Source organism: Aythya marila (assembly GCF_965140915.1).
Source record: "Aythya marila genome assembly, chromosome: Z".
NCBI lineage: Eukaryota > Metazoa > Chordata > Aves > Anseriformes > Anatidae > Aythya > Aythya marila.
Window position 1 is genome coordinate 88,996,335 of NC_139080.1, and position 24,856 is coordinate 89,021,190.

Below are 24,856 nucleotides of genomic sequence, written 5' to 3' on the forward strand. Positions count from 1 at the left end.
TGCCTTTGGGGTTGTACATGCGTATTGAGTGATCTGGAAGGAGAGGGGATTACTGAATTTGCATGGCAAAAATATCAAGCATGCAAAAGTAATCTTGAAGTTGTTGGAAGCACTTCAACTCCCTGAGAAAGTGGCAATCGTGCACATCAGAGCACACCAAAAAGCAAACTCAGAATTGGAAAAAGGAAATGAGCTGGCAGATGTAGTGGGTTTACGTGGCAAGGTTTTGGTAGCAGGGAGCCATAGGTGTGGTTTCTGTGAGAAAGATCTAGAAGCTGCCCCATGTTCGGGAAGGGCCCCATTGTTTTCCAGATCCAAGCCAATAAGCGATGTTGTTTTGCGCCTCTGTGAGAGCATATTTAAGACAGGGAAAAAACGCTGCGCCACACAGCAGCCGGGAGAGTCAAGGGAGTGAGAGAACAGCCTTGCACGTGCCAAGGTCAGTGTAGAGGGAGGGGGAAAGGTGCTCCAGGCGCCGGAGCAGAAGTCCCCTGCGGCCTGTGGTGAGGAGCATGGTGAAGCAGGATGTCCCCCTGCAGCCCATGGAGTACCACAGTGGAGCAGGGTTCCACGCTGCAGCCCGTGGAGGAGACCACGGTGGAGTAGGTGGCCCTGCACCGACGGAGGCTGCCGCCTGTGGAAGACCCCTGACGGAGCAGATTCCGGGCCGGACCTGTAGCCCGTGGAGAGGAGCCCACGCAGGAGCAGGTGACCCAGCAGGAGCTGCTGCCCATAGGGGAGCCAGGTTGGAGCAGTTTTCTCCTGAGGGATGGACCCCGCGGTACGGACCCATATCTGGAGCAGTTCTGGAAGAGCTGCTGCCTGTGGGAAGCCCATGCCGGATCAGTTCATCAAGGACTGCATCCCGTGGGTGGGACCCCACAGCACAGGGGACGAGAGTGACCGAGAAGGAGCGGCAGAGAAGAAGTGCTGTAGACTGACCATAACCCCCATTCCCCCGTTCCCCTGTGCCGCTCGGGGGGAGGAGGTGGAAGAGGGTGGATGGGGGGGAAGGTGCTTTTGGTTTGCTTTTTCCTTTGTTTTCTCACTTCTCTCGCTTGTTAGTAATAGGCAATAAATCTTACTATCTCCTTATGCCGAGTCTGTTTTGCCCGCTACAATAATTACTGCGTGATTTTCTCGTCCTTATCTCAATCCTTGAGCCATTTTCACATGTTTTCTCCCCATTCCTCTTTGAGGAGGGGGAGTGAGAGAGCGGCTGTGGTGGAGCTCGGCTGCCCACTCGAGCTGAACCACGACAGCAGACAGAGAGGCAAAACATGCAGCCAAAAGGGAGGTAAAAACAGAAGGGGCCCTGATCCCCAGTGGGCAAATCTCCCTAGAAGGTAAGCCCAAATATACCAAGGAAGATCAGAAATTAATTACTGATCTAGCAGGTTCCTATAACGAGGAAGGGTGGGCTCTTACCCCAAGGGAAAATGATTATTCCCTCTTATATGATATGGCCCTTGATAACAGAGGAACATAGAAAGAGGCACTGGGGGACTGAAGCCTTATATAAACATTGGATCAGAGAAATTGTAGCAAGGAACCACTGAGAGACAACTGACTCAGCAGTGTGACCTTTGCCTCCAGACTAATCCCAAAAATACTCCAAAATTAGGGATAGGCCAAATTGGAAAAGGTAATGGGCCTGGACAACAATGGCAGATTGAGTTTTTGGAACTGCCAAGAAAAGGGGGGTACCGATACATGTTGGTATTAACTGACACCTTTTCAGGTTGGCCAGAGGCGTTTCCTACCAGAACAGCCAAGGCTAGGGAGGTGGTAAGAATACTAATACAGGAAATAATACCACGTTTTGGGGTACCAGCTACTATATCCTCTGACAGGGGACCGCCTTTTATTTCAAGAATAGTGCAACAAATCAGCCGCCATCTAGGTGTAGATTGACAACTTCATACCCCATATCGCCCTCAGTCAAGTGGCCAGGTAGAAAAGACGAACCACTTGATCAAACAACAGATTGTAAAGTTGGGACAGGAAGCGAATCTGGCCTGGCCTCAGTCTCTTCCTTTGGCTCTCTTATGCATACGAACAAGGCCAAGAGCAAAGGAGGGACTGAGCCCTTTTGAAATCCTGTGTGGACAACCCTATGGAATACAGAAGGGGATGTCCGCACAAGCAGGAGACAAAATTATGACATCCTATATGGTGGCATTAGGGAAACAATTAGACAAAATTGGAAAATACGTAGCTGGAACCCGGAGTAGCGTTTTGGATAGACCTATACACAATGTACAACCTGGAGATTATACATGTATATATGTAAAGTCTCTTGCAGAAGAAACTTTGGAACCCCAATGGGAAGGACCCTTTCAGGTGCTGCTTACATCATACACCGCAGTAAAAATTAAAGAACAACCTGCTTGGATTCACCACATGAGAATCAAGAAGTCAACGCAAGGTCCATGGACACTTGAAACAATGGGACCCAATAAGTTGAAATTGAAAAGGCAACACGTATGGACTTTGGACATTGCTTGTAACTATTGTATCAGCTCAAGCATGGAAGGAAAACTCGTATGTAAACATACCTGAAAGAGTCGCCCGATCTTTAAATTTATCTGACTGTTGGATATGTACTGCACTTCCGAGGGGCAATATGGAAATCCCGCTATATGGGATACCCTCCAGAAATTGGAACAATGCATTATATAGACTAATCAGACGTGGTCCGCTCAATGTTGGGGAATGGAAAGGGTAAATTATACCTTCCCTGAGGGACCGAAATTTGCTTTACAAGCACGGGAAACGTTACTGTTAAAAGTCGGTGTATGGGGGTCAATGATGGCAGCGAACAAAAGATCTTGCGTGATCTGGGGCTTAGTTTTGGTCGGGAACCTGACTGTTCAAAAACGGTAAATGCAGGGGGATATAATCTAGCCAATTTAAGGTCATTTTGTAATATTACTATCCAAGTAGCATACGACCCTGATAAGGTGTCTGGAGTGGATGGATCTTTGGAAAGTGGGTGAAAATTAGGTATAGGGTATACGGTATTGGTAGCTATGTGGTGATGGGAGGGCAAGGAAGAATTTACCACCTAATTGGAAGTATTATATATGGAGTGGTAATTCATGTCAAGAAAATGGTTGATATTAATAAAGAAGGGGAAGATTTGGGAGGGTGGCCATGGGGGTTGGAAAGCCCCACACTAGACACTAACACCACCCTAACACTAGACTCTTCTCGATGAGGCCATCAGGAATGTAAATGACTTTAGAGGGAACAGAGAAGGGTGATTCAGGAGACTGCATGCAGTCTCGGGTTTCTTGTTCTCCAGCCATTGAGGCATGGAAGTTTCTGGGTGTTTACTGTTACTGTTATTTGCAAAGTTGTTTGACCAATGAAAAGTTGTTTTGAAAAGAACTGCTGTGGAGAGAAGGGTATAGGAGGGGAGCCTGCCCTCAAGATAAAAAAAAAAAAACAAAAAGGAAGGCAACACGATGTGACGAAGTTATGTCATCAGTAAAGAAGCAGAAAGAAGGAATGAAAAGGAGCAGGTTGGCAGAATGGAGACCAGGACAGGAACAGGCACTTTTCTCAGTCGTTCTTCTTGCCATCTCAGGAGTCGGGAGCACTTGGAACAGTCCTTCCCACTCACGTTGCAGCTTCGATTCTTTCCACATTTGCATCAAAACACGATCTCCTGCTCCGAATGGATGGATCAGGACTTCCAACGCCTCCAACATTACATGCTGTCGCAGTAGGGGATCTCCAAGTGCTGACTCTAAGGAACGGGATGGGGCACAGAGTGGAGTGGAGACACCACGGACAGGCTCTGTGACGAGAAGGGGACCTGATGCTCTTGTGCGCACTGTGACCGATAAGCTGCATGATCGCTACCCTGAGCTAATGGCCTGTCATGTTTTTGAGAAAGCGTTGTACTCTAGTGAGAGAACTGGTGTTTCTCTACAAGCAGCAATCCCCATGCTTTTGCTTCAGCTTTGAATATTGAAAGAACAATATGATCAAGCAAGTAACCGAAACTTTTTCAGCTGGAAGTAGCTCAACCTTTCTTTTACACAGGAAGAAAAATCTAGGAGCATAACAGATTACACACCAAAAACAAAAACATGTAAATAAACAATGTAATAATATCACTCGCAGAAAAAATAAAAAAAAAAAAAAAAAAACAAAAAACAACACGGACAGGTGGCGACTCCCCTTCTCCTGCGGGGCAAGACATCAAGCGGTGTCCATCTGTCCCTGCATGGGAAATGGATGCTGGAAGTGGGCTTCTCACTATCGCTGCTTTGGGTAGTTGTGGAGTAATTGCCTTAACTGTTCCCTCATTAATGGAAATGGTTAACCCAACGAAAGTTAGAACAAATGATGGGGATTCTCCCCTCTAAACACAGGCCAAGAGAGCTGGAGTTGTTCATCACGGAGAAGAAAAAGCTCCAGGGAGAGCTAATTGCCGCCTTTCAGTGCCTAAAGGTGGCTTATAAAAAAAGTTGGAGAGCAACTTTTTGCTCAGACAGATAATGACAGGGCAAGGAAGTTTCCAAACTAAAAGAGAAAGAGGGGAGTTAGATTAGATGTTATGAGACCAGGGGAAAGGATAGAGGAAGACAGACACTGAGAAGGGCAGAGGAATCAAAAAAGATCAAGAGACGAGTGGGACAGAGGAAGGAGTAACAGCGGTAGCTGGACAGAGGAATTGCAGGGAACGCTACTGCAGGCGTGCAGTACTGGGTGCTGCAGTATCAGTGCTTTTATCATTGATGGGCAGTACCAGTTGTGGTTGCAGTGCAAGCAGTTGTCACAAAGTCTCAGGAGAGCATAGAAGCACAAGAGGAGCGTGGGGCATAATAGCTTTCTCAGGGTTGCAGAGTAGAGTGCAATGGTCCTAAATGGGTGAGTGCGGTAACATGGCTACCCAGCAGACACCCAGATGCCCGGATAGGTCCTGTGTGCCACTATGTTGGCTCCTGAGTACCACGCACACGCCAGCAGTCAACAAAGCATGCAGAGGCAAGTTAGCAGCAAGAAACGGATGCACAGGAGAGAATGTCCCTGTGCAGGCTGCACCCATCCCACTCCCTGCCCTGCCAGCATTTGCAGTGTGGCACCATTCCACTCCCTCCCCATGCACCTTGACACTCCAACCACCCTGACCTATGGAGGGCTTCCCTGAGCCCTGGCTGCAGCATGCACACGTGAGTTCCTTTGTTCCAGTACGCAAAAGGCAGCATTTATTCAGAGCTTCTTTTAAACTTCAAGGTAGTATTGCATCTGGATGACGGGTTTGGAGGGATTACATTTCACAGAAAACCCATGAGAAATAAATGTCTGGTGGACAGAGGTAACAAAATTCACACCGTATACAGTTGCGCTATTTATCTACAGTTGTCAAAAATACAAAGAAATTAGATAAAAAAGGTTGCTTGGTCAAAACATTAATGAAATATACGTTCCAAACGCATAGGAATCACAGAGTGATCAAACAAAGACAGTAAGTGTCTTAAAGCTTTAGAGCTTTCAAGAGCTGCTGTGGTCACGTGACTAAAGGAAAGCTACCGAGTTTGTTCACCAAGACAGGTGTTCAGATTAAAGACAGGGAAAAAAAATTACACTCTACCACCAGGCATCTTTGCTGGAGGGGAGCAAGGGCATGAACAGAACGCAGCAGATATTTCAACTTTTCCTTACGGTATCTGTATGTTTTAAAGAAACCTCTCTGGCAAAAGCAAGGTCAGTTTGCAGATACTATCTAAGGAAACAGTAAGAGACAGCAACAAATAATGCGTGTCACGGATGGGATCACTTCATATTCATTGTACTGCACAATGACCAAGAACAATGATCTCAGAGCTGAAAAGCAAATCTCTTTCCCCAAAGAGTACCCTGAAGCCTGAACGTCTTCAATAAACATTTTATTGATGAGTTTTCTCAATGTACTCGGTATTTCTCTGAGGGAGAGGTAGGCTCTCATGGGGCTACTTCATGCTCCCGTGCTCTGAGAAGTCAGAAACAACATGATTGTCCCCTGTCAGTAACCACTTTGTAGTTCAGAGTCCTTCAATTCCCACTGGTTCGCGTGCATGGATACGAGAAGTACTAATTCCAACTTCATCACCTGTAGAAAACACACAAGGTAAAGGTAGTTGATCCTCAGAAGATATTCAACTTTGTACTATATAGCCCTGCATCTTTATGTAGAAGCAGTCATTCACCTCCCTTCCTTCACTCCTCCCCAAGTGTCAGAAGTTATTTTTACCTGTTCTGATCAGAGGAGCTTTATTCTAAATTGGAATGTTTATACTTCTGTCAGTTTCAGCTTCACTTTTAGAGAGAAAGAAGCCAGAAAGCTACGTGTGTCTTACATACATCGTACATTTGTTTGAGGGTTTACCCTTTGAACAATAAGAACTAAATTAGTCAGGATTCCATTCTTATATCCTTTTTTGTTTTTCTTTTTCCTCTTCTTAAACAGACTATTGCGTGATCTTATAAAACCCTAAACACAATTTTTTAACACACAGAGCACTGCATGTTCAAGCCTGCTACAGCGATTTCTAGTAGTTTCTACCTCAGGAATTAATGTTTCCCTTGTCTTCTGCACTTCCTAGTATGTGCACCTGTTTACTTAGGTAACTGATACTCAGTTTTGTTCCAGTCTTTCCTTCCTCCCACACTGCTGAGGGAGCAAACGGCTTTGTGGTGCTTAGCTGCCTGCACACCACAGGCACATACAGAGTACAAATCTCTATCCATCAGAGAATCGGTTACTGGCATTCCAAGCACTGTCCACATGCTGGAGGAAGAACTCCACTGTTTTCTCTGAAAAAGAGGCAGAGAAGAAAATAGGATACAGTACAGAGTGATCATGCAGTCCAATAGGCACAGCCTCATACCGTGAAGAGATACAAGAACAGAACTTTCACCTGCAACATTATCAGACAGTATTTAACAGCCTGGATTAAAGCATGTTCATACACACCTTCTTTGTAATATGTTTATCACATAGACACAACTGTAAATATTACAAGAAGCTTGCAAAGACAAGAAGTGAAAAGATGTCTAATTCTTACTACAGCCTAGACCTCGCAAACAGGGATAGTTGTATGACTGGGAAAAAGTGACAGCAGCCCCGAGCTACATTTTGCAGTCAGACAGTTAAACTACATGTTCAGCTCTACATTATCTCAATGGATACATGGAACTGTTCTATAAAGAACATGGAAAGTCCTATCATAATGGAATTAATGGAAATTAATGGAAAGTCCTATATTAAGTTTATACTGAAAACAGTATTTGGGAAAGAGAATGCAGAAACACCACATGAAGTCAGCTAACTAACCCAGTTCAACACAGAACATGCGAGACTGGAGCAACCTCAAGCAGAGTTGTACGAGCCTTAGTACTCTGAAGGATGCCTTTCTCTGTAAGGCTGTAAGCTGCAAGTCAGTTGCCCAGAGCAATGGGACGAATGCTAAAGATGAACTCTATCTCCAGTACACACCCAAGTAAATCACTAGTGCACCAGGTAGTGGCTTACAGTATCAAATGCATGCCTTTCGGTGCTACTCGTTTAATTTCTGCAGAAGGTACAGAAACAGATGCCTGCTTGAATCTCACACTGATGAGCCACAAATCAAAATGACCTTACTGTAGCTGACTCTCAGAAGTTTTAGCCTTGTATGGAGAGTCATCCTTTGGCTGGGAGCAGTTCTAGCTACGTTTTGAAGTGGCAGAGTGTTCAAACCACATGCAGAGGAGTGGAAGAAGCACAGAGTGGCGCATAGGAACAGAAGTTCGCGGCATCAATGGAGCAAGAAACTGGGAACTGAGATACATGCAGCTTTTACGCTACAGATGCGGAACTGGGAAATAAAGGACTGGGAGAGATGGAGAAAAACACTTGTGGTCCTTGTTTGCAAGGCTTAAAAGCAACCTGGGAAGACAAAACGTATATAGTCTGATCTTTCCTACAGCCCATATTCCCTCTATAGAAGCTCACCTCTTCCTCCTTCGGAGGCCTAAAGACGTCTCCAGGATTCAGGAGATGTTTCTGCAAAACTGTCTGATGTGGTAAGTCTGTACAATACAGGAACACAAAGCAATCTGCCTGACAAGAGCATGCGTTGACTTGTCGTTGGCCAGTTGCTCAAACACATGCCTTCACCTCCTGGAATAAGGGCACACAACATGTTTTCCTTGAATTAAACACAACTACAGATAGATTTAGCTCATAGGGTTCCAGCTGATTATGCTCACTACAGAACCAAGATAAGAGAAACTACTGCAATGTAAGTAGTTATGCTAATAACAAGATCCCACAGTGAAACCAAAGCAGAAGCTTAAGGGAACAGATTGGTCACAAACCATTCTCCGTGACGGTAACATCCAGGTGAGAACTTCCATACTTGTGGATATGTTCGACACCCTCTTGTACACTGTCCACAACCTCAATGCAGCTCTCCAGATCCCCATATTCGTCGTGGAGAGATTTCACTTCTGAGGGGTTGAACATCAAGTAAGAGGCAAACTTTGGGCCAGCATGAATCTTCACCTGCAATACCAGAAGTATTTTGTGCTGTAGATTGTACCAGTGCGTAACAGGTGAAAAGTGCAGCTTGTTGTTCTGGGTATAGCTAGGATAGAGTTAATTTTTTTCATAGCAGTCCCTATACTGCTACATTTTGGATTTTTGCCTTAAACAAACCACTGTTTTGGCTGTTGCTAAACAGTGCTCACACAGTTCCAAGGCTTTCTCTTCTCCCCCCACAGTGAGAAGGTCGAGGGTCTGCTAAAAGTTAGGAGAGCACATACCCACAACCGATTCAAACTTAACCAAAGGGATAGCCTATGCCATATAATGTCAAAGTCAGCAATATAAAATGAGGGGAGGGGAGTTTCGAGGAAGGCAGATATTTCCAGGTTTGCAAGTCTCCCCTACAAAAGACTTTACCTGTTTTTATCCCTTTCTTTTGTAAACTGACACCAGCCCTCTCCAAAGTGTATGTTTCAGACACAAAAGAGTTACTGGGCCCAAAACAAGGCAAGGACTTTCAGTTATTTTACGATCCTGATGAAGAAGATCTAATGCATCGTCAATCTCTGAATTTAATCGTAGCAGCTAAGACACCTTAACAATGAGAGGGAGGAGTGGAGGAGCAGGTGCTGATCTCTTCTCTCAGGTGACAGCGACAGGACCCAAGGGAATGGCATAGAGCTGTGACAGGGGAGGGTCAGGCTGGATGTTAGAGAAAGGTTCTGCACCAAGAGGTGGCAGGGCACTGGAACAGGCTCCCAGGACAGTGGTCACAGCACTGAGCCTGCTGGAATTCAAGAAGTGTTTGGGCAACGCTCCAAGATGCATGGTCTGATTTCTGGGTGGTCCTGTGTGGAGCTAGGGGTTGAACTTGGTAGTCCTCATGGGTCCTTTGCAACTCAGGGTATTCTATGAAAAAAAAAAAAAACACAAAACAAAACACAACCAAACCAGACATTAAAAAAAAAAAAAGACAAAAAGAAAACACAAGCGAGTGAGGACTTGCTCCTGACTAGCTATCTGGCAAGCTTCTCTTAATATGACTTTAACATTATCAGAACATGACCTATTTTACCATGTTTTCCTGCATCAATCACTGCTTGTATACACTATTTGCCAAATGGAAATGCTATGTGAAAAATCCATGTTTTGAGTGTAATTTAAGTACTTCACAAATATTTCTCTCGTGATGCATCTCTGCTACAAAACATTACGCATGTCAAAGCAATTATGTAGGACAGTGGCCTTTCACTGTTCCTGTGGAACAGTGGGAGGGGGAAATAATGGGCGGGAAAATGGGTGGGAATAAAGGCAAGTGAGACAAAATGTTCAAAATATGTGGATGAAGCAGATTAGAGGAGGAGAAACATAAAATGGGAAACGACTGAGGTAAGAAGGTAAGTTAATAGATTTAATCAGAATAGTATTTGGGTCCGGGAGGTTGCCAGCCAGTAAGTCAGAATTAAGAGTAGTAGAGAAAGGGTTGGGGAAATGCTCTTCCAAGGCAGAGAATGATTTTTTTCTATGTAAAAGGAAGTAGTTGTATCCCAGCAATGGCATGCAGCCACCCCAAAGAAGCTGCTTGCAGATCGTTTCTATGGAAAAGCTTGGGGTTGCATGGAGAAGCCAAGAAAGCTCTCCGAAAAGAGTACAAAGGTGTACAAAGAGACATGTGGGTAACGTAAGTGTTATGTTATCATAAAACTACATAGGGCTATGTCAGCAAGACCAAGGGCTCCTAAAATGAACAACAAGTAAATAAAACAAAACAAAAGCCAACACAAGTATAAATGACTAACCTGTTCTACTCTCAACGTGTCTATGATCTGATCAAACAACGGAGTTCTCAGCAGGTCTCAGTGAATTAGGAGTGTTTCCCGAGCATCACAGGCAGCAGTATATTCACACTTCGAGCCTCTGACTGAGGTTTAAGAGTAAACAATTGGTTACGTAACATTTATGACAAAGAATTTGAAGAGCATGTGAATTATTATTACGTATGGTTATAATAATATATTAATATATATATTAATATAATATAATAATATATTAATATAATAATATAATAATAATAATAATAATAATATAACCATACCACATATTCCAAATGTGTAGTTCAGTTACACTCATGGTATCCAAGTCACTCTCTCACAGCTTACTTATTCATGTGGCCTTCTCCACGCTGGCATCTGTGTCCACATACACATGACAGATCCATTCACCGTGTCCCATCACTGGAATTCCCTTAGCAGCTTTCTGGATAGTCCTGACTAGCTGGGATGAACCATGTGGAATGATTAGATCTACCAGCTTCTCCAAATGGCAGACATCTTCCACTTCCTTGCTTGTATTCACACGTGAAAGTTGTGACACAAACAGTCAATGGCCTGAATTCTCAAGCTCTGCCTGTGCTTTTTCTACATGCTACAGCACAAAAGTTGTTGCTTTAATTCTAGACACTTACTACTTGCACTGCATCTTTGACTCCATGAATGGAGAGTGCTTCTTGAGTCAGATGATGAAGGATTTGATTGCTGTATGCTGCCTCTTTCCCTCCTTTTATTAGCAAGCCATTTCCGCTAGCTATGGCCAAAGAAGACACCTGTCAGAAGGGAATTAAAACAACAACAACAACAACAACAACAACAAAGTGATCTGACTCCTCTGGGAGAATAACATCTGCAAAATAGAGTAAGAACAGGATTTTGCATTCTGCTGACTTACTCAATATTAATATACAGCACCAAGAATTTTTTCCGAGTCAGAACGTGTAACTCCAGAAATGAAGTATCTTAACGTTTCAGAAACAAACTTGAGCTTCAGGGTACTACTGGCAAAGGGAGACTGCAGTAAGTCAAAGGAAACCCTGAACATAGGCTCTGGCACAAATTCGCTAGTTGTATAAAACTATTTCAGATGCAAGAACTCTTATCCCTAATCATTCTGGCTGGAAGTAGCTAATGAGCTCTTCCTACGACTAACATTTTACTTGTGCTCTCTTATACAGAAGCCTTTTGTTTAATCACGCTGATTTTACGTTTATAACCAGAAGGTGTCCTTGCCTATGGCAGGGGGGAGTAGATGACCTTCAAGTTCCCTTCCAGCACAAATCATTCTATGATTCTATGACACCTCCCACTAGACCAGATTGCTCAAAGCCCCATCCAACTTGGCCTTAAATACTTCCAGGGATGGGGCATTCACAACTTCCCCAAGCAGCCTGTTCCAGTGCCTCACCACCCATAGTAAAGAATTTCTTCCTTTATTCTAATCTACATCTACCCTTTTAGTTTAAAGCCATTACTCCTTGTCCTGTCATTACACTCCCTGACAAAAAGTCCCTCCCCAGCTTACCCGAAGCCTGCTTCAGGTACTAGAGGGCCACTATAAGGTCTCCTCAGAGCCCTCTCTTCTCTAGGCTAAGCAACCCCAGTTCTCTCAGCCTGTCTTCATAGGAGAGGTCCTCCAGCCCTCATCAACTTCGTGGCCCTGCTCTGGACCTGCTCTAACACATTTATTTCTTATGTTGGAGTCCCCAGAGCTGAATGCAGCACTGCAGGTGGGGCCTCACAGGAGTGGAGTAGAGAGCGAGAATCACCTCCCTGGACCTTCTGGTCATACTTTTGATGTGGCTCACGATACGGCTGGCTTTCTGGTTTGCAACTGCACATCGCTGGCTCATGTAGAGCTTTTCATCCATCAACACTCCCAAGTCCTTCTCTGCAGGGCTGCTCCCAATCCACTCATCAACCAGCCTGCATTCATTCTTGGGAGTGCCTTGATGACGGTGGTGAACCTTGCACTTAGCCTTCTTGAACTTCACGAGGTTCTCATGTACCAACCCCTTAAGCATGTCAAGGTCAACTCAGACCAACTCCTTTTCCCTACTAGTGTCCTCTGGGTAAAAAACAGTCACCGTGTTTGATATTCTACCTCATCCTGCTGTCCACAATTTGAAAAGAATACTGAAAAAATAAGGAAGACTTCAGAAAGATCCTTGTCATTTAGTGGAACCTTGCTGTACCCAGATACTGTGTGTCTTTAACATACAAAACTAGACATTAAAATGCAATTTGATTGTATCTTGTTAACAATCTGCCTCTCCGAAGATCAGCATCACGAAGGAAAGCTGCAGAGACAAGCTTATTTAAATAAATAAAAAACATCCAATCTGTAATGGGTTTGAAAACAGTTTGTTCCCTTTAGATAGTAATAGAGCACGGCTGTACTTCAGAACAATTGGATTTCTTGAAATCTGTAAGAAGCAGTCTGTGAAATATGATCTCAGAACTTCGCCTTGTAAGTACTAGAGACAAACATGCTATTGTATATTGTTATAAATGACTGAGTCCCGAATAGGGTTACAATCAAAGTTTACAATTTATTAAAGGAACAGAGGTAAGCAAACAGCACTGGGTGCGCTGGGAGTCTCTGCTCCACGAAGACGCACACCGGTTACATCAGGCGACTGGTTTTTATGCTCCTAGGCTAATACATATTCATCACCACTTTTGGAAAAGGCAGGGGTATTATAATTAGTTTCCCAGAACCCGAACCATCCCACGGATGCATGCGTATCAGTCTCCAGTGGTCCCTCTGAGGGTCGCTCATACTGAAGGCTCGTAGTCTTCCTCACAAGTTTTGTCCTTCGGTCGTTCTTCAGCTTCCCCCCCACCCTCCCCTTATTTAGTAGTCTCTGGGCCAGATGCCAGAAAGTCGTGTCTCATGCAATAGTCAGCAGTTATCTCAAAAAACTCCCCCCTATTCTCTTATCTCCCAGACCCAAGTCTCAAGGTTTACCCTTCAAACCCTCTATCAACACGAACTGCTAGACCATTCTTTTGCAAGATACAAGAACTATATACACTAACCACTCTGTTTCTCTTGGACTTGTGGTTATTTATACAAGGGGATGTAAGACAGAAGGTCACATTTCATTATGAGGCCCTAGCATTGTTCCATATTGACACGAATCAGATGAACATATTTCACAGTCCCCCATCTCCTTTTTCATGGTATTGATTCGTGTTTTCCTTTCCAATCGAGTCAATACTTGCCAAATTGGTATCAATTTTGGATATTCTTTTCTTTTTATTATCGTCAGGCAATGGGTTTTCTCTTCTCCCTGGTTCTGGGTCAACAGTGTGAGAAACTCCGTAGCCAGTAACTTAGGCTCAGGCGAGGATCTCAGTGAAGAAGTAATTTGTTCGCGATTGCAATGGCGGGCGCCCCACAAGCAGGAGAGCACACCTACTAGTTCCAAAACACAGTTTATATACTTTTTGATGACAGGACCCTCCCCTGTTTCCCCACTGACTGGGTAATCCAGGTTCACCATCTATCCGATGCTTCACAAACAATGCATGGCCTTCACTTGCCGGCCTGTTAAATTTCAAATTTCTTTTGACATTTTTACTGCTTGGAGAGGTAATGTTTCTTCGCTTGTCTGACTTGACACCGTGATTTTCACCTAATTGTCCTAAGAAGTCTGGTTGTCTGCATTTTACAAGGTCGCCTGCTAAGCTTTCTTATCACTGTAAGCATATCTCAGTACCACATTCCTGCCCTCTAAACAACGTAACTCTGCAAAAACAACATTCCTATTCCCACAACAGGTACTGCAGATATTTGCATTCCTTGTATAACTGGAGTGTATCAGCCTGGTAATAGAAGGTATTAAACATGGAATTATTAACAATTCTCCACATATCCCCAATACAACCATCCTCATTTTAGCAAAACAATCACTGCCCATAAAGCCCCCTCCCATAATCTTCTTAGATCGATTCCATTCCAAGTTTGAACTGGGACGTGTGCAATCTTCTTCATTTCTTTTACAAGTTCATTTACAGCTTTTCTTTCTGTTGTGGTTTAACCCAGCTGGCAGCTAAACACCACACGGCCATTCACTCACCTCACCCCCTCCCTCTCTGGGATGGGAGAGAGAAATGGGAAAGTGAAGCCTGTGAGGTGAGATAAAGACAAGAAAATAATAATAAATAATCATAAATAATAATAATGACAATGACAATAATGATGATAGTTCTACTACTACTCATGTGTATGAAACAAGTGATGCACAATGCAATTGCTCACCACCGCTGATGCCCAGCTGTCTGATGCCCAGCCTAACCCTGAGCAGTCCAGCCCTCCTCCCAGCTCTTGCTGCACCCCCAGCCTGCTTGCTGGCAGGACAGTGAGAAGCTGAAACATCCTTGGCTTGGTGTAAGCATGGCTCTGCAACAATTAAAACATCAGCATGTTATCAGCGCTCTTCTCATCCTAAACCAAAACGTAGCATTCTACCAGCTACTAGGAAGAAACACCTTCATCATTAATCTCTAAACAGCAATTACTAAGGTTAGATTTTCCACAGACTTCTTCTTGTGCTAGTAAATAATCCAAAGCTAAGCGATTTTGATACATAAGTAGATAAGTAGTCCTTATCTTGGTATTTTGCTTTGCAATTAAGCCAAGTGCACCTCCGGTTTTATTTACAACTATTTCCATTACAGCTTGTAACCTAGTTATTCTATTAAGCATATATATTGGGGTCCTATAGCCCCAGGATCCGTCTTCTGCCCATGTAGCTGGATCATAATAGGCAAGACGCCTTCAATCAAGGGGTTGGGCCCACTTTCAGGGTCAATTTGGGCTTGTGATACCGTTCAGCCTGCCGGGGTGATCCAGCTCCTGGAAAACGAATCACAATTTTATATGGGTTTAAAAAGAAAAGTTCTTACGTTATTTTCTCGGGACAACCTCACCTTAGTGTGGGAGAAGTCCGGTCGAGGCCCTCTCACTCGGCAGTCAATACCCATCGCCTCCCTCGGTAGACCATACACACTGCAGTGGAGGGTCCTGCCCCGGTCTTGCCTTCTCCCTTTCCTCCCTTTAGGCTTGTCCCCTTTATTTGGCGTCCTTAATTCATGCAGAGCCTCATTGCCAGAATATGAGTTCTTCTTTAGCTTTAGTTTCAGTTCCCCAGGAGTGGACTCAACCCTCCAGGTTTCGGTAGTTACTGGTCCTTTTATTCTGGATCTGTGGATCCAACCCCTTTCCGCTGTTCTCACAGCTGTTTCAGTAGTAAGTAAAACTTACTACTTACAGTCCCTCCCATCGGGGGCTCAATGATTCTTCCCTCCAGGTTTTTATTAAGACCTTGTCTCCTGGTTGTATCTTATGAACAGCAAATCCTAAAGGTGGTGTTTGAGCCATCATTCCAATTTCTCTTAGCTCTTGTAACCTCCTTCCAATGGTAATTACGTATTTCTGGATGCTACGCTCCTCAACTACATTTTTCCTAGAGGCATCCCTTGAGAATAAGGCATACCATATAACATTTCATATGGCGATAATCCGCTCTCACTGTGTGGTTTAGTTCTTATGTTTAAAAGTGCCAATGGTAAGCATTTCATCCAGGGCATTTGTGTCTCGATCATTAATTTAGCCAAGTGTTGTTTTAGTGTTTGATTCAATCTTTCTACTTTCCCTGAGCTTTGTGGGTGCCACGGAGTATGGTATTCCCACTGAATACCTAATGATTGACATAATAATTTTATTATTTTAGAAGCAAAGTGTGTGCCCTGATCAAAATCAATGTACTGGATTATCCCATATTTAGGTATCAGGTGTTCTAATAGAGCTTTTACCACCATTTGTGCCATAGCTCGAGCTACGGGATAAGCTTCTACCCATTGTGTTAAATGATCTGCTATTTCCCATAGATATTTTATCCTCCCTACCTTGGGCAATTCAGTGAAATCAACTTGTACTTTCTCAAAAGGCCTGTAAGCTGTTTTTCTCCCTCCCGTGGCTGCTTGTCAAAACACTTTCTTATTTATCTTCTGACAAGTTAAGCAACGTTGTGTAATTTGTTTTGCTATTTCAAAAAAAAAAAAAAAAACACACAGCTTCCTGCTGAGGCAGAACTATTAACATTCCTACATCCTCCTTCCCTGCTCATTCAACTTCAAATGGCTCTGTTAAATACTACATGCCACACCTTTAACACCGGGGACAACTCTTTTAACGCTTCCTTTATTTTTCTCCAGCCTGTACTTTTCTCGTGCCAACACCAAAGGCTCAGTCAAGAGCCAATTAATTCCACTCCTTTTCTCTCCAAGATGCTGAAACAACGTATCAGTATACTACACTTCATCCTATTTTCCTTCTCTCCTCCAAAACATGAATTGCCAGATAGTGTTATAGTCGACTGATCCATAAAGTGGCCATTTAGCTTATATAGTGGCCACCACTGATTGCAATACTTAGTGAAAGTCCTCTTCCTTTCTGCGCTCCCAGTTCTAACAATATCCTTTGAATGTGCCAGCGTGCACCCAAGGAGGCTTTCTTTAAAACATCTTTGTTTTGGATATTACTCATTCCTTTGATTTTCCATTCCCTTTTATTTATTTATTACTATTCCTTATTAGTTACTGTCCTTTGTTTCAATTTCCACGCAAACCTTTTTACTGTGGGTTTTTACTATCTTTTCCTAATCTTCTTCCCAAATGTCCCAGTTCTCTGGGATTAAATGCCTCTTCCCGCATACAAACTTTACTATTTCAGGTTATTAAGGAGCCCCGTTCCATGTTCCAATCATAAATCCATGGAACTTCAGGAAAAGAGCTGAAGCACTCAGCCTTTCATCTTCTAGACAAACATTACCACCTTTTCCACAAAATTTACATTTCAACAGGACCGAATTTCGAGCCAAATGCCAAGTTTTCTCATGCACTTTGTTAATAAGCCCATACAAAACAAGGAATCACTCCTGTGTATCCGTCAATAAATACCATTTAAAAAGGCATTGACACCTAAATAAATTCACTCTCCCCCTTCTTACCAAATTGCCAGGGCTCAAGCCCAAACCACCACAGAAAGGACTCTCTCCGTTCTACCGCTTTGATAATCAGTCAGCCCCCTCCACCTCTCCAGTACTTGGCAAACTGACCAAACGCCACAGCAAATACACCAACACTTCTAAACTGTTAGTTACTTAGATAACGCTCCCGCCTTTTTTCTTGTCACACTCAAAGCATTTAAGAGCAAAAATAGGATCACAAGATACACTGCCAGGCCCACATATTGGGCACCACCAATCAAAACTTGGTGAAAACAGCACTTCTTTTTGGTCTGTCACGCACTTCGTTCGTCTCCGGCCGCTCCCCTCACGGAGAATACGGAACCGCGGATCGGAACTCCGCACTCGCTTCGCAGCTCACTAGAAGGTAAACTGTTAGTCTGCAATTGTTTCACCTTTACTGCAACTCAAGACTGAACTCTGAGCACTGACTCAATTCCGTGTATGCTATCTCCAGCTAGCTATCAGGCACACACTACTCCATGGAGAAGTCAAATTTCCTCGGTAATTGCTTACCCAAACCAGTATGAGATGCAATAGTAAACTATGGAGGAAGCAACCTCTCCTCTGCACTCAGAGTCCATCCTACTATCAGCTACAGCATGGGAGAGAAACCATATTATTCAGATGCAGAGGTATCAAAGATGATCCTCTGAAGTTACATCGGAGAACTTGAGGATGGGGGCTGGCAGGAAGAAAAGTAACAAGACAAGTCATCCTAAGTCTGTAAAAAAAGAAAAAAAAAAAAAGAAAGGTTGGGGGGGGGGGGGGGGGTTGAGGGTGGGAAGCCAGTAAGAATCAGCCTGATAAAACAAATGAGATAAAGAAGAGGAGAATGGGAGAGTTTGGCTAGGCAAGGCAAGACACCCAGGAGGCAAAGGCTGGAGTCTAGGAAGGCAGACTAGAATTTGGCAAGGAAACATACTGGTTTTCTGTGAAGAACAGAGCGAGCAGCAAGGAAGCAATAATGGCAGAAAGGGAGACTACTGCCTTTTCCTTTCACATGAACTTTGCCTAGAGCAGACTCCCCTTCAGTATGAAACGAGGAGTCTCTTTTTAAGTGCCCATACCCATCCCTTGCTCCTCAAATACTTGCTCATATGTTAGAGAAATGCTCAATCAGTCTTGCTAAAGATACCGGCAGTAAGAGCCTAGACTTAGCTTTTACACGCTTGTGGAAAGATATCATTCTGCCTCAGTGCAAACATGCAGTATCAGTATGGGACAGACCACTCAGAGCCTAGAACTTCTACTTCGTGCTGATCTTTTTCAGCATATATTCTTAACAGTTGCAGTTTGTTATTAACGACCTATATTAAACATTTGATGTTTAATCGTAGCCTGCAATTCAGCTGTAGTCAGCATGGACAGAAAAGTGCTCATTGGTAGGAGCCTTGTAAGTTGCAAGTTAAGCAGGGAAGCTATGTGATAAGACACAGGCAGAAATTGCACCACCTGAATGTAAGCTAACTCCTTCTCTACGTTGGGTATCAAAAACCAACGCTGAATAACTCTCAGCATTGCAGAAGCAAGTCCCAGGAAGACTGTAGTTTTCTGCAGAAAAAAAAAAATGGGATGACAGCAGAATTCATTTCAGAAGAATACAAGCAGAAGTCTTTTGAGGCAAGACTTCTTGCAGCCTTCCAATAACTCACCAGTAGAAATACACTTTTGTTATCAAAGATCTCTCTGCCCTCCTCACATACCTGTGGAAGACAGTCAGTCTGGACGGGACTCAAAAAAATCGCAAGAAAGACCCCAACAGGCACTGTCACCTGCTCCAACTCTAGATCTTTTGCTATGCGTGCTCTCTGAACTATGCTGCCGACGCTGTCCTGTGAAGATGCTGCAATCTGACAGAGCCCAACAGCCAAGCTGTTCAGCTTTGATGTAGACAGACTGAGACGTTTCAACAAAGGAAGTGCCAATCTTCCTAGAAGAAAGAAAAAATTGCGCTCAAGATAGATTTATCTGGCTAGTTTCAAGAAAGTGACCTAATGGTCAAACCAGGAAAAAAAGCCGCTGTTTCCCACGCCGCAGCAAGAAACCTACCTAAGATGAACAATGTAAAGCATTAAGTTTAGTAGCTACAATCAAACTGCTCCAATTTGACAACGCTTTCACCTACCATCACATATACACCTAATACGATATGAATGATTTGTATATGAAGTAACATCCGCAAAGACAAAGTTTGTCCTATTTCTAGTACCGTTACACAACCGTGTACCTGAATTTCTTACCAATTTCTACCCTTGCAATATTCCTGGAAGGTTTGCGCAGTAATTGCCTCTTTCTATTTCACAGATAGAAATCCCAAAGAGCAAAGGAACGCATAGCATTTCAGATTGGGCAAGAGCTGCCGGAGTTTTCTAGTCTGAACACGTTCAGGTAGGAAGTTTACTCAGAAATGTCCCTCCAGGCATTCTCCTCAGTACAAAATGGTTGCCGTATGCCTTTTACTGAACTTCACAATTTGTGATGCGCCAGTTCCACACATTTTCTAACCCAAGACCAGCTTCCTCACGCACCACTCTTACACAAAAGAATGGATTTAGTCTGTGCTGCCTGAACTGTACTTTCCTCAGTCAGAAGGTAAGGTGGTTCTTTCTGGAAAGCATCATTTTTAAGTAACAACCTTCCCCACAGGGGCCAAACATTACGTTAACCAGCCCAGGAGAATATTCATGCTATTTCATGCATGATGATAACAGGGAAGATCCTTGCTAGATTTAATTTCTAAAGTGAGCCTCCTTTGGCAAAAGAAAACACTGTTCTATTTTTAGTTTTTTAAACAATGCTGTGGGTTGCTGCTTTCAAAGGCCTCTCTCTCCATCTTCTCTGATAGAGACAGCTCTTACGGAAGCTGCAGCTGCTTACACTGACAAGCTCTCAAAGTCCTGGGTTCCCTAATCTGTGACGGCCATAATATCCAATTGCAGGTGACAGACTACTCTTGTTCTGCTCCTTTCCTTTGAGGCCCAGAAAAGCTCATGACAACAGGTGTTCCATGAAAGGACCCGTAATATTACCTTTATTTTCAGCTTCTTCTAAGTCCTTTTTGTTTGCCAAGAGAATTTCTTCTCACTGATCAGTTAGTAAGTCACCGAGATGATAAAAAAAAATAAATAAATCTCTGCTCTCTGAAAGAGAAAAGTGTCTGAACTGCATTCTTACACGAACTCCATGGTGTTTGACATCTGGCTCACTTCAGCTCATTCCTACTGACACATCTTCTCACTGGCTTGATGCCCTGAATACTTGGAGCCAGCTGATTTTTTCCAGGACCCATTTGTGTTATAAACCTGTATTTTAAAACTTGCCACATGTTCACAGCCTTAAAGAGCGAGAACATACTGTTCTCTCACCTGCTCAGGCTGCAGAGCTGCCAGCGTCCTGCTACCGGCTCGAGACATTCCACCCTGCTGCTCTACTGTAGGGCCTGCCAAAACACACACACACACACACCCACAAGACATGCAGACAAAGGTGGAAGGAAATGAACACTAACCTTTCAACTTTCAACTCCTTACTCAAAGCAGAAAAACAGGTACGGTCTTAAGAGACATATCAAAGAAGTTTACTGTATGCCACAACAGGAAAATTTGTATCAGATACCAAAATGCTGCCACGGTCCCCGAGCATAGCCCTTTTCAAGGCATCACAGAGATTCAGTAAGATCATCCATGTCGTAGGGGACAAACAAGTATACAACCTGTATCAAGAAGACTTGACAAAGAGCAAAAGAATACAAGGACAGCTACATCTCAGGGAGTGGGAGGCTACTGCAAAAAAAGGAAGGCATCCTTTGAAAAAGTTTAATTACATAACTACTGAAAAGAGAAAAGATTGCAAAACAACCTGGGAATGTGCGAACAATACAGGAAGCCAAAACCAGCCTCAGCAACAGCTTGCACAATAGCTGCTCTCTCTCTGCTCTGTGTACGTTGAAGGGCTCCTACAGAGGAGAGGTTTTTTTCTTGGCACGGATGTCAAAGAATCCATCTCAAACTGAAATGATACAGAACAAGTTTTGAAACAGAAACTGAAGTAACAAGTCAAAAGGCTCAGGCAGCATTTCACTAAGGAGTTCTCAAGGAGCTCCTGGATAAGCTACGTTTTCACTTTTAACTCTTGAAATTGTCTGTAGAACAGATGACTTGGCATGTGACTAATATGCCCGGACTTCTATTCAAGAAGTGTCCTACAGAAATTGCCAGAGCAGGAATTCCCACGGTAAGGAAAATAACAGGAGGTATAGTGGGAAGCGTAAGAAAAGAACTAGGGGACACTTGATTAATAAGACTTAATGAAGGACTGTTAAAACAGCTTTTTAAAGCAAGGTCATACTTTATAATGTGGCGTGTATTTTTGTGTTCTTTGAACACAAAAGGGGTGTTGGACCACGTGACCTCTGGAGGTCCTTTCAACCTCAACCAGCCTGTGATTCCTTTGCAGCCACTATGCAACAAAATAGCAAGTACAATTCACAGCAGATAAACATGAAGCAAGGCAGAGACAAAAGGGGAAATCAGGCCTTGGTAGTGCACATAATCCTACGAAAACATCACTTCAATGCTCATCAGCGTTGAACAGCAACTTCCCTGTTTAAGCTTTTGGAGAAGGCCTAGGAAAGGCAACAAAAACCATCCACAATCTAATCAAAACTCAAAGTTAGCCTTGCTATCTCATAAACTGAAGGTTCACTTGCATCTCGGACGCTACACAAACTTTTATTTTCGCTCACCTTGAAAAGGTCACAGTAGAATAAAAACCGTTTCAGCCAAGAGAAACAGGGATCGACAGATCTTTGGAACAGTTTCTGTAGAAAAGGACTAAGAAAACACCTTTTTCATGTGAAAAAGCAATGAGGGAAAAGACAATGTCTCATCATAGAAGTTGAACAGAGATCGATCACCCACGTTCTCTTTCCATACAGAAGGTGGGGGCATCAAAAGCTAGCAGGAAGCAACTTTCACTCCTCCTGCCCACAAGCACACACAAAGTAAAGCAAGCAGTTCTTCACATAGTGCTAGCTCCAGAGTTTACACACAATACCTGGTTAAGGCTCGTGACTCCTGTGACCCATGGATGCTAAGTGTTTACCTCGGTCCAAAGGATATGGCCAATTTTTACAAGAAATCCATTTAGCATTTTTATACTCCAAGGCATTTGCTTGTCTTACAGTGCAAGTCACGAGTATCACTCTATACTTGTTCTATTCTGCTAAGATCACAGATCTTTGGTCTGACTTTCTGCGGCCCTTGTTACATTGTCACAGCAACACACAGGCAGGAAAACATTGCTACATACAGTAACAAAAGACTGAGTCATAAGAAGAACCTAGGATAAAAAATGAAACCGCACACTATCTTAGTTCAGCACTACATTCTATATGCATGCTTTCAGCCTGAAATCATCAATAAGAGACGATAACCTCTAAGACTGAAAACAAGACAAATTCTACTTAGTTCTCTGAATGCAAGGCTGATGCAGCAAGTCATCAGCTGGAAGGAACCCAAGCAGAGGATTCAAGATGTTCCATTCCAACATTGAAACTTACCTTTCCAAAGCCGCTTGTCAAGCAGAGCATAGTTTCCCATTTGTTGAACAGGCAGGCCTAGCCAAATTTCAACCCTAAACTTCCAGGGAATCTCTACTGCTCCCAGCGTACATATTACTTCCGTACTCACCTGCAGGTCTTACCTGTGAAAACAAAGTTCCAACTTTCTTCCCTTCTACAATATCTGTGATGACATGACCCGAGATTTTCGGGTGGACTCCATTTGCAATCACTACAGAGGTGCCTCCTCGCAGGGCCCACAAAGCTGCTGTCACCTACAGTGAAGGAGAGAGCCAGTTCCCAAAAATGCACTTGTTAGTTGAATCCCCATCCTCCACAAGAATTCTTATGTTGGAAGAAGCCCTTAAGACCATCAAGTCCAAGCATCAACCTAATGCTACCACTAAATCATATCCCTAAGTGCTATGTCCACACGTCTCTTGAATACTTCTAAGGATGGGGACTCTACCACTTCCCCGGGCAGCCTGTTCTAATGCCTAACCACCCCTTCCATGAAGAAATGCTTATTTAGTACCCAGATATCTAGTGCTGCTCAATAGAGTTGTTCCTCCCTAGGGGTAGGGCTTGGCATTTCCCTCTCCTGAACTTCAAAAGGTTCCTGCCTGCCCCTATCTGCAGCCTGTCAAGGTTCCTCTGAATGCACCGCCCCCACCCCGCACAAGGGCCATTTCCACAGAAGCCACCAACCACCCGCCGCCTCGCCCCCTCCCTATCCAGCCCACCGTGGCGCGCCACCGACCACCAACCTCGTTGCGCCACCCCTCCTCGGCGTCCCGGCCTGCCCCGACAGCTTCTGCCCATGGCGCCGGCAAGCCCTGCATGCTGCTTCTGCCCTGGCTTCCTCCAAGCCAATCACACAGTGCTTCCGCCCTGATTGAAGACAGGCCCTGACATCACTTCCGCCCCAGGTTCCCAGCCAAGCACAGCGTGTCCCCACAGACACAGCAGAGCAAACACACAAACTAACATTGACATCCTACCCGTAAACATGCCGTAACAGTGACTCACCTGAGAAAGAACTGCATGCAATAAAGGCACCTAGTACTACATTAGTTTATTCTAACAGATCCTACTAGCTGTCACCTCAAAAAGACGTGCGTACCGCTCTCTACTTGGAAACGCATCAGTCCGTCCGTAGACTCTGACCCACCTAAAGAGCCCTGCAACTGACTGAAGGAAAAACAAAGCACTTACCCCAAAGAGCAGCCCAGGCAGAAGGAGCTCTCTGATGGCATACCTGGGGCTCATATACCGTTTGGCCGCGCCCAGCACCCAAGCCCAATCACCTGGGAAAGGGAAGGGGCAAAGCACAAGAAAGTAGAAAGAGAGCAGAAGGAGAAGCAGCAGCTGGCGTGTTTTTGTTCGTTTGTTTGTTTTTAATCTGATTTAGCTCAACAGCAAGCAGAGTGCAGACAAGAGAATCGGGCTGTTTCTAGAAGCAACGTTCCGCATGCTTAGGCTGCAGCTTTTAATCTTGAAAGGACAATATGACCAAGCAAGTAACTGGATTTTTTTCAACTGAAATTAGCTCAAACCTTTCTTTACATAGAAAGAAAAATCCAGGAGCATTAAAAAAAAAAAGAAAAAAGAAAAAAAAAAAAAAGCACAACATGCCAAAGAAAAACAATTCAATGTAATAATATCACTTTATCACTTGCAGGAAAAATCACATACTTGAGTAGGCTATCTGAGAGCCAAAAGGCCATTCTGACGGGTCAAAACACGCTACAGGACACTGGGTCCTGGCCCTCCGCTGCACTGACTTGAAACCCATCCCTAACACAGCATGAAAACTTGAAACCCAACCCAAACACAGACACAGCATTTCAGCCTCAACACAGTTTTGGGAACTGCTGGAAAGCAGGCTTCATCCTCAATGAGG

The 24,856-nt window shown here is 43.9% G+C and overlaps 1 pseudogene across 1 annotated transcript; it reads right to left on the bottom strand.

Annotated features, from left to right (window-relative positions):
• Nucleotides 1–5,903: 5,903 nt before the first annotated feature.
• LOC309890291 (delta-1-pyrroline-5-carboxylate synthase-like) lies at nt 5,904–23,795 on the bottom strand (annotated as a pseudogene). Its single transcript has 11 exons — nt 23,697–23,795; nt 23,084–23,228; nt 20,759–20,832; nt 20,423–20,531; nt 19,097–19,323; nt 10,989–11,126; nt 10,684–10,879; nt 10,324–10,445; nt 8,356–8,542; nt 6,724–6,810; nt 5,904–6,106 (listed from the first exon to the last, which is right to left on the bottom strand). The product of its transcript is annotated as a delta-1-pyrroline-5-carboxylate synthase-like (transcript).
• Nucleotides 23,796–24,856: the final 1,061 nt, after the last annotated feature.